We start from the raw sequence: 14,439 nt of genomic DNA, 5'->3' as shown, positions 1-14,439 counted from the left end.
TTTTGGATCTGTATTTTTTTTAAGAAAAGAATAAAAACAGCTACAATCACAGAATGTGTTGGTTTTTCTGCTCCTATGCTATTATTAACCTCAATAACCTTAATTTCCACTCATTTCCAGTCAATTCTGAACACCTCACACCTCACAATAGTGTTTTTATGTCCAAAAGGCTATGCTAAGCGACACGAGTGGACGGCACAAACACGTGGCCCATCTAGGAGTGGCACTGCAGTGGCAGACAGGATGGCAGTTTGAAAAACTAGGCCCCAAACAGTACATAATGTAAAGAAAAAAAAGAGGTGCAAGATGGAATTGTCCTTGGGACCTCCCACCCACCCTTATGTTGTATAAACAGGACATGCACACTTTAACAAACCAATCATTTCAGCACCAGGGTCTGCCACACGACTGTGGCTGAAATGATTGGTTCGTTTGGGCCCCCACAAAACAAGCTGGCAATTAATCTGTCCCTGCACAAACTGGCTCTACGGAGGCAAGATGTCGTCCTCATCCACCGATTCCTCACCCTCTTCAGTGTGTACATCCTCATCCTCACAGACTATTAACTCGTCCCCACTGGAATCCACCACCACAGGTCCCTCTGTACGTTCTGGAGGCTGGTCTCCCTGGAAGAGTTGATAATTCATTTTTATGAACATCATCTTCTCCACATTTTGTGGAAGCAACCTCCTACGCCTTTCGCTGACAAGTTTCCCGGCTGCACTAAACACTCTTTCACACTGGAGGGGGGGCAACTCAGGTAAAATAGAGCCAGTTTGTACAGGGGCCTCCAAATTGCCTCTTTTTCCTGCCAGTACAGGTACGGACTGTCTGACATGCCTACTTGGATGCTGTCACCGATGTAATCCTCCACCATTCTGTCAATGGTGACAGTATCATATGCAGTGACAGTAGACATGTCAGACATGTCACGTTCCGCTTCAGCTGACAGTGTTTTCACCAGCAGTTCTTTGCACCTCTGCAGGCTTGTGTCGGCCGGAAAGAGAGACACCACATAGGCTTTAAACCTAGGATCGAGCACGGTGGCCAAAATGTAGTGGTCTGATTTCAACAGATTGACCAACCTGTAAATCCTGGCAAAGCGAATGAAGGGCTTCATCCACAAGTCCCACATGCCGAGCGGAATCGCTCCATCTTAGCTCCTCCTTCACTTTCTCCAGCTGCTTCTGCAAAAGCCTGATGAGGGGAATGACCTGACTCAAGCTGGCAGTGTCTGAACTGACTTCACGTGTGGCAAGTTCGAAGGGCTGGAGAACCTTGCACAACATGGAAATCATTCTCCACTGTGCTTGAGTCAGGTGCATACTCCCTCCTTTGCCTATGACATAGGTGGATGTATAGGCTTGAATGGCCTTTTGCTGCTCCTCCATCCTCTGAAGCATATAGAGGGTTGAGTTCCACCGCGTCACAACCTCTCGCTTCAGGTGATGGCGGGGCAGGTTCAAGAGTGTTTGCTGGCGCTCCAGTCTTCGGCACGCAGTCACTGAATGGCGAAAATGGCCAGAAATTTTTCGGGCCACCCAAAGCGACTCCTGCACGCCCCTGTCGCTTTTCAGAAAATTCTGCACCACCAAGTTTATTGTGTGAGCAAAACATGGGATGTGCTGGAATTTGCCCAGATGTAATGCCCGCACAATATTGGTGGCGTTGTCAGATATCACAAATCCCCAGGAGAGTCTAAGTGGGGTAAGCCACTGGGCGATGATTTCCCTCAGTTTCTCTAAGAGGTTGTCGGCGGTGTGCCTCTTACTGAAACCGGTGATACACAGCGTAGCCTGCCTTGGAACGAGCTGGCGTTTCTGAGATGCTGCTACCGGTGATTGTTGTTGCTGCGTAAGGTGATACAACTACTCAGTGGGCTGTCACAGTCATATAGTCCTTAGTCTGCCCTGTTCCACTTGTCCACATGTCCGTGGTTAAGTGGACATTGGGTACAACCGCATTTTTCAGGACACTGAGGACACTTTTTCTGACGTTTCTGTACAGTCTCGGTATCGCCTGCCTAGTGAAGTGGAATGTAGACGGGATTTGGAACCGGGGCCACACTACCTCCATCAATTGTCTAAATCCCACTGCACTAATGGCGGATACCGGACGCTCGTCTAACACCAACATAGCAGTCAAGGCCTCAGTTATACGTTTTGCTTCAGGATGACTGCTGTCGTACTTCATCCTCCTCGATAAGGACTGTTGGAGGGTCAATTGTTTAGTAAAAGTAGTGGTGTTCCTACTTTCTCTCTGGATGATGAACGACTCCCAGCAGCAGCAACAGCAGCAGCGGCAGCAGGAGGCGTAGCAATGTAGGATCCTCCGGAGGAATCCCGGATAGGAGAGTCAGTCATGCCAGTGACATGGCCTGCAGGATTACTTCCGATCCTGACTAAGGAAGAAATTGACGAGGAGGGAGTTGACGGTGTGGTTTGCAGTAGGGATGTGCAGGCTCGGTTCTACTCGGTTCCGTTCGGTTCTTTTTACCGAATCTTATTGGCTATCCAAAACTCGTGACAGCTGAAACCCAATAAGATCCGGTAAAAAGAACCGAACGGAACCGAGTAGAACCGAGCCTGCACATCCCTAGTTTGCAGGCACTTGGATACAACAGGACAACGGGATTTAGGTGTCCCTGGACTGCTTTTGGTCTTAGCCAAAGTTTCTGAACTTGACAGTAACTTTTTATGAACACGCTGCAGGTGCCGTATAAGGGAGGATGTTCCTAGGTGGTTAACGTCCCTACCCCTACTTATTTCACCTTTACATATGGTACATATGGCAAGACAGTTGTTGTCTGGATTTGGATAGAAATATTGCCAGACCAAAGAGGTGGAATGTTTGGTCTTCTGCCCAAGCATGACCGTGATGGGCTTTTTCATCCCACGGACAACAACTGTCTCCCCCGAAGCCTGATTTAAACAAACCACATCACCATCAGAATCCTCCTCGACAACTTCCTCCTCAGCGCTACACCAGTATCCTCATCCTGTTGTACTTCAACAGTGACATCTTCAATTTGCATATCAGCAAGTGGACTGTGGGTGCTCCTTTCTGCACTTGCAGGGGGCGTGCAAATGGTGGAAAGAGCCACCTCTTCCCGTCCAGTGCTGGGAAGGTCAGGCATCGCAACCGCAACCACACTTGGACTCTCCTTGGGGATTTGTGATATCTTCTTAGAATGCACAGTTCTTCGCTGTGCTTTTGCCAGCTTAACGTTTGATTTTTTTAGCGGGAGGAGGGCTTCCATCGTCATGTGAAGCTGAACCACTAGTCATGAACATAGGGAAAGACCTTAGCCGTTCCTTGCCACTCCGTGTCGTAAATGGCATATTGGCAAGTTTCCGTTTCTCTTCAGATGATTTAAATGTTTTTTTCAAGGTCTTTTTCCTGAACTTTGTCATTTGGGATTGTATGTGCCCTCTACTATGACATTGGGCATCGGCCTTGGCAGACGACGTTGATGGCGTGCTATCGTCTATGTCATGACTAGTGGCAGCAGCTTCAGCACTAGGAGGAAGTGGTTCTTGATCTTTCCCTATTTTATTTTTATCGGAGAAAGTTTGGTCCTCCATTTATGTTATATTGATATATACGTGCGGCTAAGGCGCACACAAACACCGTAAATAATTTTTTATTTTTGTTGGAGACTAGTGCGCTTTGTGGGTTACACCACCCTTTAAGAAATGAGCCAGCCGGCTCTTTACTTATGGGACACAGGCGCACGCTTGGCACTGCTCCTTTGTTGATGCACATGCAGCTACAGCCCACACAATTCACAAAGACAGAAAAAAAAGAAGAATTTTTTATTCTTTGTGGAGCGCACTTTGGGGGTTACACTACCCTTTAACAGACAGACGCACGCTTGGCGCTGCTGCTTTGTTTGGAGTGCCCTTTGGGGGTTACAGCACCCTTTAAAGGACAAGCCACCCGGCCCTTTACTTATGGGACACAGGCGCATGCTTGGCACTACTTTGTTGATTCACGTGCGGCTACTGCGCAGTGCACACACAATTCACAAACACAAAAAAAAATTTTTTTTTTTTTTTGGAGTGCCCTTTGGGGGTTACAGCACCCTTTAACGGACAAGCCAGCCGACCCTTTACTTATGGGACACAGGCGCATGCTTGGTGCTGCTCCTTTGTTGATGCACGTGCAGCCACAGTGCACACAATTCACAAACACAGAAAATATTTTTTTGTTTTGTTTGGAGTGCCCTTTGGGGGTTACAGCACCCTTTAACAGACAAGCCAGCCGGCCCTTTACTTATGGGACACAGGCGCACGCTTGGCACTACTTTGTTGATGTGCGCACACAATTCACAAACACAGAAAAAATATTATTTTTTTTTGCACTTGGGGGGAGCAAACCTGATGGACAGAGCACCCCCTGGACAACACTACAGCACCCCTTTAGGACTGGGACACTGCACAGGACTTTGGAGTAGACACAGCCCCTATGGACAACTGACTGCACAACACAGTCCAGCCAGCCCCTATGGACTTTGGAGGAGTGGACACAGCCCCTATGGACAACAGCAGCACAGCACAACACAGCCAGCCCCTATGGACTTTGGAGGAGTGGACACAGCCCCTATGGACAACAGCAGCACAGCACAACACAGCCAGCCCCTATGGACTTTGGAGGAGTGGACACAGCCCCTATGGACAACAGCAGCACAGCACAACACTACACTACACTACACAGCCCAGCCAGCCCTAACTCCCACCCTCCATCTTCACTGTCCACAGCCGAGTGAGAAAATGGTGCCGACGCGGGTACCTTATATAGAATCCAAAACCCACGAGACCCGGAAGGCGGGATGATGACGTTTTGCCTCGATTTCAGATCCGAGTCAGGCGGGAAAAGTCGAGCCTGACTCGGATCGGCCTCGGGTCTGGGGGGCTCGGGGGGTTCGGATTTCAGAAATCTGAACCCGCTCACCCCTAATATAAATATATATATATATATATATATATATATAGTGTAGGGGTAGGGGGCACCAGTCAAAATTTTGCCTAGGGCACCAAATTGGCAAGGGCCGGCTCTGCATGAACCCATATATTTATACTCACCTCTCCAAAATCCTGCATCGGCTCAGCAGAAGTAGCAGAATTTACATGGAAAATGAACATGCTGCAGGTTTCTGAATGCGTGAGTACTAAAGCCATTTACCTTTCAATAGAGATATATACTGTACAGCAGTGGCGTAACTATAAATTTTGCTCCCCCATGCCAAAAAAGTTTCAGGCGCCCCCCCCCCCCAAAGATCAAACACACCCAAAGACGACGTTTAAGGTGTGTGGTTACATGATACAGCAACGTGGCCTACACATTATGACACACTAAGTATTGCCACTTATAAAACAGTGTGCCACACCAGAATGCCCCTTACAACACATTATGCCACACCTGAAAGCCCCTTACAACACATTATGCCACACAGCAATGCCCCTTACACATGCCACACAATAATGCCACGTATAACACAAAATGACATACAGTAAAGACCTTATAACAAATGTATGCCATGCTGTAATGCCCCTATTTCACATTATGCCACACTGTAATGCCACATACAACACATTATGCCACACAGTCATGCCACATACAACACATTATGCCACACAGCAATGCCTCTTACACATTATGCCACACAGTAATGCCCCTAGTAGCACATTATGCACACAGTAATGACAGATCTACTTCACCAACCCTCCACTCTGCTCCTGCCAGTCTGTCACCTCAGCTCAAGACAGGTTGCACAGTTTTTATGTCCGTGTAGAACCAGATTATTGGGAACATAGGGGCTGATTCAGAGCCGCTCGTAAGCGGCCGCTCGTTCGCTCCGAGCGATGTTCGCACATCTGCGCATGCATATGGGTTGTAATGCACATGCGCCAACAAGTCAGTGCGGTCGGAAATCGTGTGCTCGCAAAATAGTGAATGCCTGCTAATTTGAGTGACAGGATGAGGCGTTTGTGGGTGGTAACAGGGGAAGGTGCTTGAAAACGGGGAGTGGAGATCCGAACGCAGGCGTGCCAAACGGTCAAAATGGGCATTTTAAGGGTGTGCATAATTAGTAAAGCAGCGTCATCGACCACGTCACTTGGTTGTCTTTTAGCCTGAACTGCTCGCATGATTGCGGTAGGAAAATGCTACCACAAGAATAGCGAGCAGTTCATACGCCTTTCGATGTACTCGATTAATCTAATAAATAGCGGAGATGACGTATGATGCGAGCGGCCAAGGGGCGTCTTTACAAAATAGCGAGCGCATGTTTCGGACGCTCGTTCAGACTTAGAGGCGTCAACAGACCACAAAGAGCGAGCGCTCAATTTAAATATCCAGCCCCTTTTCTGAACGAGCGTCCGCAAATAGCATCCGGCTCTGAATCAGGCCCATAGTTTATAACCTGTAAACTGTGTGTCTCAAGTTAGTGCCCCTTATACAATGCCCCCTGTAGTTGTACCCCAAAATGCAATGCCCCCTATACTAGTGCCCCTTATGCAATGCCCCCTGTAATAGTGCCCCTTATGCAATGCCACCTGTAGTAGTGCCCATTATGCAGGGCCCCCTGTAATTGTGCCCATTAAAGTAGTGCCCCCTGTAGTTGTGCCCATATGCAGTGCCCCTTGTAGTTTTGCCCTTCAAATAGTGCCCCCTGTAGTTGTGCCCCTTCTAGTAGTGCCCCCTGTAGTTGTGCCAATTTTAGTAGTGCCCCCTGTAGTTGTGCCCAGTAGTTGCCCCCTGTAGTTGCCCTCAGTAGTGAGCCCCCTGTAGTTGCACCCAGTAGTTGCCCCCAGTAGTGAGCCACCTGTAGTTGCCCCAGTAGTGAGCCCCCTGTGGTTGCCCCCAGTAGTGAGCCCCCTGTAGTTGCCCCCTGTAGTTGTCCCCAACAGTGAGCCCCCAGTATTGAGCCCCCTGTAGTTGCCCCCAGTAGTGAGCCCCCTGTAGTTGCCCTCAGTAGTGAGCCCCCTGTAGTTGCCCCCAGTAGTTTCTCTCCCCCCCCAAGTGTACACAAACACACACATAAAAAAAAAAAAAAACACTTACCTATTTCCCTGCTCCAATGCTGCTGCCGTCCATACCCCGACGTCCGTTCCTCGGCACTATGGGAGTGACGTCATGACGTCACTCCCATAGTGCTCTGCGGGACCCGGAAGACGGAGCTCACTCCTGAGCTCCGTCCTCGGCGTCCGCTCCTCGGCACTATGGGAGTGACGTCATTACGTGACTCCCATTGTGCCCTGCGGGACCCGGAAGGTGGAGGGAGCTCCGTCCTCCGGCTGCCGCCGGGGGTTTGAATAGGAGCCGGGCGCCCGCTTGCTCCTATTCCACTCAGCGGGCGCCCGGCAGATGGAGGGTGCAGGGGGTGCGACCGTAGTCATGGGAGTTCCGCCACTGAGTGACATAACTACTGCCCCCGTCGCCCCAAGCTACCCAGCGCCTCCAAGCCACCGCGGGGGCTGCGGGGGTAGTAGTTACGCCACTGCTGTACAGTTGTTCTACTGAGGAGTGAGATATGGATTGAGGGCCTGATTCAGAGCCGCTCGTAAGCGGCCGCTCGTTCGCTCCGAGCGATGTTCGCACAACTGCGCATGCATATGGGTCGTAATGCGCATGCGCCAACCAGTCAGTGCGGTCGGAAATCGAGCGCTCGCAAAATAGCGAGTGCCTGCTAATTTGAGTGACAGGATGAGGCGTTTGTGGGTGGTAACAGGGGAAGGTGTTTGAAAACGGGGAGTGGTGATCCGAACACAGGCGTGCCAAACGGTCAAAACGGGCGTTTTAAGGGTGTGCATAATTAACAAAGCAGCGTCATCGGCTACGTCACTTGGTTGTCTCCACAAGCACTGCGAGCAGTTCAGACGCCTTTCGATGTACTCGATTAATCAAATAAATAGCGGAGATGACGTAGGATGCGAGCGGCCAGGGGGCGTCTTTACAAAATAGCGAGCGCATGTTTCATTTGCTCGCTCAGACATAGAGGCGTCAACAGACCGCAAAGAGTGAGCGCTCAATTTAAGTAGCCGGCCCCTTTTTCTGAACGAGCGAGCGCAAATAGCGTCCGGCTCTGAATCAGGCCCTGAGTTCTCCAGCACAAGTTGGATCCTGGCTTCAGTGTTTCTGGGGGAAAATTATGCTGAGTGGTGACATTTTCAATAGTGCAAGCCATGGTTTTTTGAGACCTGCAAATGCAGTGATCACTTATAAGAGGTGAGAAGTACTTTGTACTTGTTCCTTGTTTAAGCACAGGACAGTAAAAGTAAACACAATGGGACATATGGCCGTACTGTCTGCCTAAGAAGCATTAATATGGCGGTACTGTCATCAACAGCTGGGTATGGGTTTATAGTTATACAGATAAATTAAAAAAAAAAAACACAATCAAAATTGCCATGATTGTAGAACTATCTTTACCCTCAGCATATACAGCAGCAGCAGCAGCCACCCACAGAGACGTCATCAAGGCAGCAAAAAGTGGATTAATTAAATTCTGTATATTTCACTCATTTATCTCTTTCACATGTATGAACAGATGTCTCCTAGCATTTTCATACCATTTCTGTTTCTTTCCACCGCTAAGGTAAACTGACCCTAAGACATATACATTTGCATATAATTCTTTTTTATGAAACCCCTAGTGAAGTGATGTTTGGAAGCAGATACTTGCTTTGCAGGAATATGTGAGTCTTACCTGCATGTCCTGGGTACGTGAATCCTCAGGTGAGCTGGAGCAGCAGCTGGCTGGAGAGACACTGGAAAGGTGGCAGGTGATACTGTTGATGAGATAGGAGATAACCAGTGCAGGACTCTGCATATGTAAGTGGCCTGTCAATTTTCTGTCACTAAATGATTTATAGCTCAATTTCATTAATATTGAGTGAATAAAACATTGGTGTCGTATTTAATATTCATCTATATTTTACTGTAATGAGATTGACACCAGTTCATTCTCTGTGAACCATTTAGAAGTATTGGGCAAAAATTTCTCATCTTTACATAAACATGTGACGCGGACCTTATGTTTTGCACATCAGTGTTTCTTTACATTGTTACCAATTGTTCTCTCTCATTGTTCTTGTTTAAAAGAGTTTTGGTCAGTTGTCAGAGCCATCAGCCTTTCCTATCATAGGCAAACGCAGGGGGGTTTCCATCTGCCTGGAAACCCCCCTCCCCAGCACACACCATGACCACAATAGAAATAGTAATATAATAGAATGTTACTAGTGATGCATGTTCTTCACAGTATCGCAAATGAAATGATTAGCACCACCTGTGGATCTTTTAAAATGTGTCAGCTAGTAATAAATATACCTGTGCACCAACTAGGAGATGTGGAAAACATGCACTGTTAGGGGTGCACTGCTATAGACCATCAATAGGGTTAATTATTAATATTGTATAATAATACACTATCCAGTACATAATGAGACCAATATGTACATATGTACAGGCCAGTACTAGGTTCTTCTGCTGCTCCCCCAGACTCCCGCACTTGCTCCAATGCTCTGGAATGGTGCCTACATCTCAATAAAAACATTTGGCTCAGGCAGGATGGCCTTACTGCCGCATCTAATGGCATACTGTGATCGCTGGTCCTGTATATGCTGGAATTATGCAACACAATATATTAAAGCTGGATAAGTGCTAATTCTGCCCTCTTCGTGGACTGGTCACACTCGCTCTAGAATCAAGCATTTGGAAACCCCCCTCTAGAAATCCTTCCGTTTGCCACTGCCTGTAGTACTTCTGCATAATCAACAAGAGAGCAAGGGGTACATTTACTAAGAATCGAGATAGGTCAAGATGACCATCTCGGGTGATTTATAAAAAATTTTCCTGCTTGCAAATTTACTAAAGGTAAAGTCATGTGAGTTAGAGAGGAATTTCTCTCATCTCACTCGTAAAACTCGGGTGAGATAGCAATCTCGAATCAAATCACCATCGGGTCAAATCGGAAGAACTTTTCACCTAAAACATACATCTCTCAAATTTACCAAGAATCGGGATGACAAGCTCAGGTGAGATAGATGCAAACTCTCTGTCATAATCACTTTTCAAACTCTCAACCCCCTGAGCTGCGAAATGGTCAGAAACATACACGAATCATTGTGATTTGTGTATGTTTCTTTGTGTAAATGGTTAAAATAGGGTTAATTTGTAAAAAAATTACATGAGGTCCCCCCCAAAAACACTAACCAGCGCGGACTTGCGGGGGAGGCTTGCTGGGTCCTGTAGTTCCACTGTAAAGACAATGATGAAAATTCTAATTTTTACACTACACCTAACACTATCAACCTGTCACCCAGAGGTGGCGGAGATAGCCCCGGGCTATCAGCTTAGGCCAGGGGTGCCCTGCAGAGGGTGACCCCTTTATTGAGGGGGTCCCCAACTCCCCAGGGATCCCTGGCCTGGGCTGACTAACGATCAGGGCTGATGCTGCGGCCGGTGAAAGGGCACCCCTGCCTGTGGCATTAGTCCCCCGTTAGAAAGGGTCCAGGGCTGGTTTTAAATATACGGGGTATATTTTTCTCCGTATATTTAAAACCAGCTCTGTCCCTGGTGCCTGTTGCTGGTTCTTAAATTACAGTGGAACTCTACATATTTTTTTTCCCTGTAATGTTAAGAACCAGGACTAGCTGGCATGTCCGGGGCTGGTTAGTGTTTTGGGGGGGGGATCTCATGTCATTTAAAAAAAAAAAACATTTATCTATTTTTTACAAGTCTTAGCACACCAGCAGCAAGTACATATCTCACTGATATGTGCAGGCTGCTATCTTGTGAGAGATTTGCAGAGAGAAAACACTGCAATCTCGGGTGAGTAATCTCCTGCAAAACGAGATACTCGGGAGAGATATCTCGTTCTGCTTCATCATCGGCAAACTCGTTTAGCCTCAAATCGCCTGTTGGTAAATTTGGAATAAATAAAGGGATTAAATCACCTGAGTTTTGGCGAGTACCAGCGAAATAAATCACTTTGAAAATCGGGACCATCTCGAATCTTAGTAAATTTACCCCCAAGTGTATAATGGGTGTGATGAGTTACCACCATCAACTTTCCAAGTTCAATGGAATCCTTTTGAATGTATGCCCAATTTACCACTGTGAGACTTTGTACTGTACTTTCAGGATTGGTATGATTTACCTCCAGCCGCAGCGGAAGCCCGGCAGAGGTGAAGATCCTGACTGCTAATTTAGGTAAGTACCGCTAACCTAATTCCCTAGCCTAACCCTCCTTTAGAGGCGCCTAACCCCCCTCTAAGTGCCTAAACCTAACACCCCACTTCCCCGCAGACTAACCCTAAGTCTCCCGGGGGGGGGGGTGCCTAACCCTAACCCCCCCCTTCTCCTAGCCTAACCCTAACCCTCCCGGGGGGCTGCCTAACCCTAAGTCCCCCCCGGGATCCCCTAACTTAACCCTCCCACCCCCACGCGGCTGTCCATACATATGTATGTGAAACCATTTAACGGAAAAAATTGTTTAGGCTTATCACAGCAATGTTTCTGTAGAAAGCCTGTGTTTGCCTTGATAGCTGTGTGTGGAGATGGGAATAAAATGTATTTCTCACTGTGGGGAAGTTTTCAGACCTCTGAACCTCATTGTTCCTACTTCTTAAAGGCCTGGTACTTTATTTGTCATAATTCTTTTGTCTTATACAGTATTATTCTCTGAGTACATTAGGAGAGAAACATCAGCCGGATTTCTGAACCTACGGACAGCCAAAAAAAACCACCTACAACCTACTGTATGTAACAAAATGTAAACAGAGGGCCTGATTCAGTACTGAAACAAGCAGCTTTGCAATTCCGTCCTTGCAGATATCACGCCTCCTGGTGCATTACCTATCCGAGTGGCGTTGTACAATGCACCATCGGATAATCTGCGTGAACATCGGCCAGTTAAGTGACCCATGGGGTCACGTAAACCGGCCGCCGCAGAGGAGAGAGAGAAGCCAGGAAATCGCAGACAGAGATCCTGGCCTCTCCCTCCCCTCCCCCAACGGCTGCCTAATGGGGAGCAACCATGCTCATTCAGCCAATTTATAAACTTCTGATGTTGGACTGTATAATTTAGCTTTGGCAGACTCGTTTTAAACTCACAGATGAATGCACTATATCTGGGCCCCCAGAGCCTATTTACTCACTTCTCACAATATATTTCCTACCAGTCTTTAGAAACTTCTTCTGTATTTGCCCAGTACAATGGTACGTGCCAGTTATTCTTCTTCAGGTGCAAGAATGACCATTGAATCATGAATCATTCTTGTTCTTGAAGGGGGAGGAGCTTTCTGACATATTGTCCATTTGCAAAGTCCACTTGTTGAGCTAAAATAAATGATCTCTGATGAACATATAAAATGTAACTGCTGTCTCATATTGTGTAGCCTCAAATAGAAAACAATTCGGATTATGAGTAAATGGACAAGAAGAAGCTGTGTTTTTTTGAGAGCCTTGCTGTCTCTATTTAGGGCAGGACTAAATCATTCATCACGTAACTCAGAACCCTGCCAATGGTTAGAGGAGTAAGACACTGATGTTGTTTAAACCAAATAAAAAGAAAAACAATTGAATATTTATGGGATATTGTACAACAATGCCAGGGGCAAATGCAGGATTTCTAGAGGGGGTTCCCATATGCTTGATTTTAGAGTGACTGTGGCCAGGCCATGATGAAGGCATCATTAACAATTAACTGTCTCATACAAAGTACAGTGTATGCAATACTTCAGATATATACTGGGCCAACTGGGCCGTCAGATTTGGCAGTAGTGCCAGCACTCCTGAGCTGAATGTGGGATGTGTCCACCATTCCACAATCCAAGTCTCTTACTCTGCGGAGCATTGGAGCAAGTCTGGGAGTCTTGTGGAGCAGCAAGAAAACCTAGCAGCAGCCCTGGACATATGTAATACAGTATTAAAAATTAACAGTTTAGCTGGTCTGTAGTATAGGCTAAATTTCAAACTTTCAGTGGCAAACTTATATGTCTCATATAAAATAACATAAGTAGCCTTGAAAATGATAAACATGCCACAATAAATATATACTTTTTCATAATATAAACAGTAGTAGACAGAACCAAGCTTTCTAAGCTCACTTTCTCCCACCTCTTACCTGTCTCTTATTGCTAGCATCTGCTCTCTGTTCTGTGTGGTTCGTTGATTAAGCACTCAGGGGGTCATTCAGACCCGCTCGTGAGCGGCAGTACACTCGCAAGCGGGTCGATGTTCCCCCACTGCGCATGCGCACGACGGAGGGAGCTCTGTCATGCGCATGCACGACACCCGGCGAGCGATGGGCTCTCCATCGCTCCGGGTCTCGCACCAAAGGGGGCGTGCTGTCGATGTTGATTGACAGCATGCCCCCTTTGGTGGGCGTACCGGGCGCGTGCCTGCCAGACGTAGGCGTTCCCATGGGAACGCCTACCGTCTCAAGCCGGCCCCACTGACATCACTAGTGATGTCAGTGGGAGTGATTTTGGCTCTGATAGAGCCAAAATCACTCCAGGGCTTGCGGCAGCGAGACCCTACCGCAGGCTCTCTTTCGCAAGCCCGACCATCGCAACCATCATCATGGACGCTCGCATAAGCTGTGGGTGGTCACCCACAGCTATGCGAGCGTCCATGAGGACGCTCCAAAAAAAGGTAGGAGGGCCCCGATTCAGAGCGAGCACTCTGGTCAGAGCGTTCAGCTCTGAATCAGGCCCTCAGATCCACACAAACTGCAGGAAGGAAAAGTTGCTGCCACTGGGAATGCACAGCAGATCTGTTCCATCATTTATACGGTATGTTGTAGCTGTAGCTCTAGCATAATTGTACTATAAACTTCTGCTATTGTGGTCATGATTTCAGTCATTGGGTTGCTGTACCCCTCCCCCCCCCCCCCACCCCGTTTGCCTGACACAATCCAGTATTGGAGTGACTTGTGAAATAATTGTGCTGAATCCCTGCTGCACAAATCTAGACATTGGTTTACTCAATGCCACAGCGCATACAGGACATACCAGCCACATGTGGTTGCCCTGCATCCTATAAAGTCACTTCAAATTGGTGTTTATATTTCTTTTTCTTTTCCATTACCTGTTTGCATTGATTGAGACCCAAACCATCCATTTCCATTGATACTTAGGGCGGTATGTCTGCCTGTCCGATTTTCCGCCTACATCGCGTTTTTTGGACGCAAAAACTTATCGTGCACGCCCCCGCTATTCTCCCTATTCAATTCCAAACCACGCGAAAATGGCAAGCCGCGAAGTAGGAACAGACGGAAAGTGCTGTCAGAAATGGTGAAATCAGCCTGAACCCCCCAAAAAGATGCACTAACATTGGGGATCAATGTAGATGTGCCTGAATAGCCCTAATAAAGCTATTTGGGGTACTTAAGTTGTTTCAATAGCTTCTTATTAGCTTCTTTGCACAAGTGGT

This window comes from Taudactylus pleione, unplaced genomic scaffold, assembly GCF_031769625.1.
Source record: "Taudactylus pleione unplaced genomic scaffold, aTauple2 ptg000092l, whole genome shotgun sequence".
NCBI classification, from domain to species: domain Eukaryota; kingdom Metazoa; phylum Chordata; class Amphibia; order Anura; family Myobatrachidae; genus Taudactylus; species Taudactylus pleione.
This window is presented reverse-complemented; position numbering follows the sequence as displayed.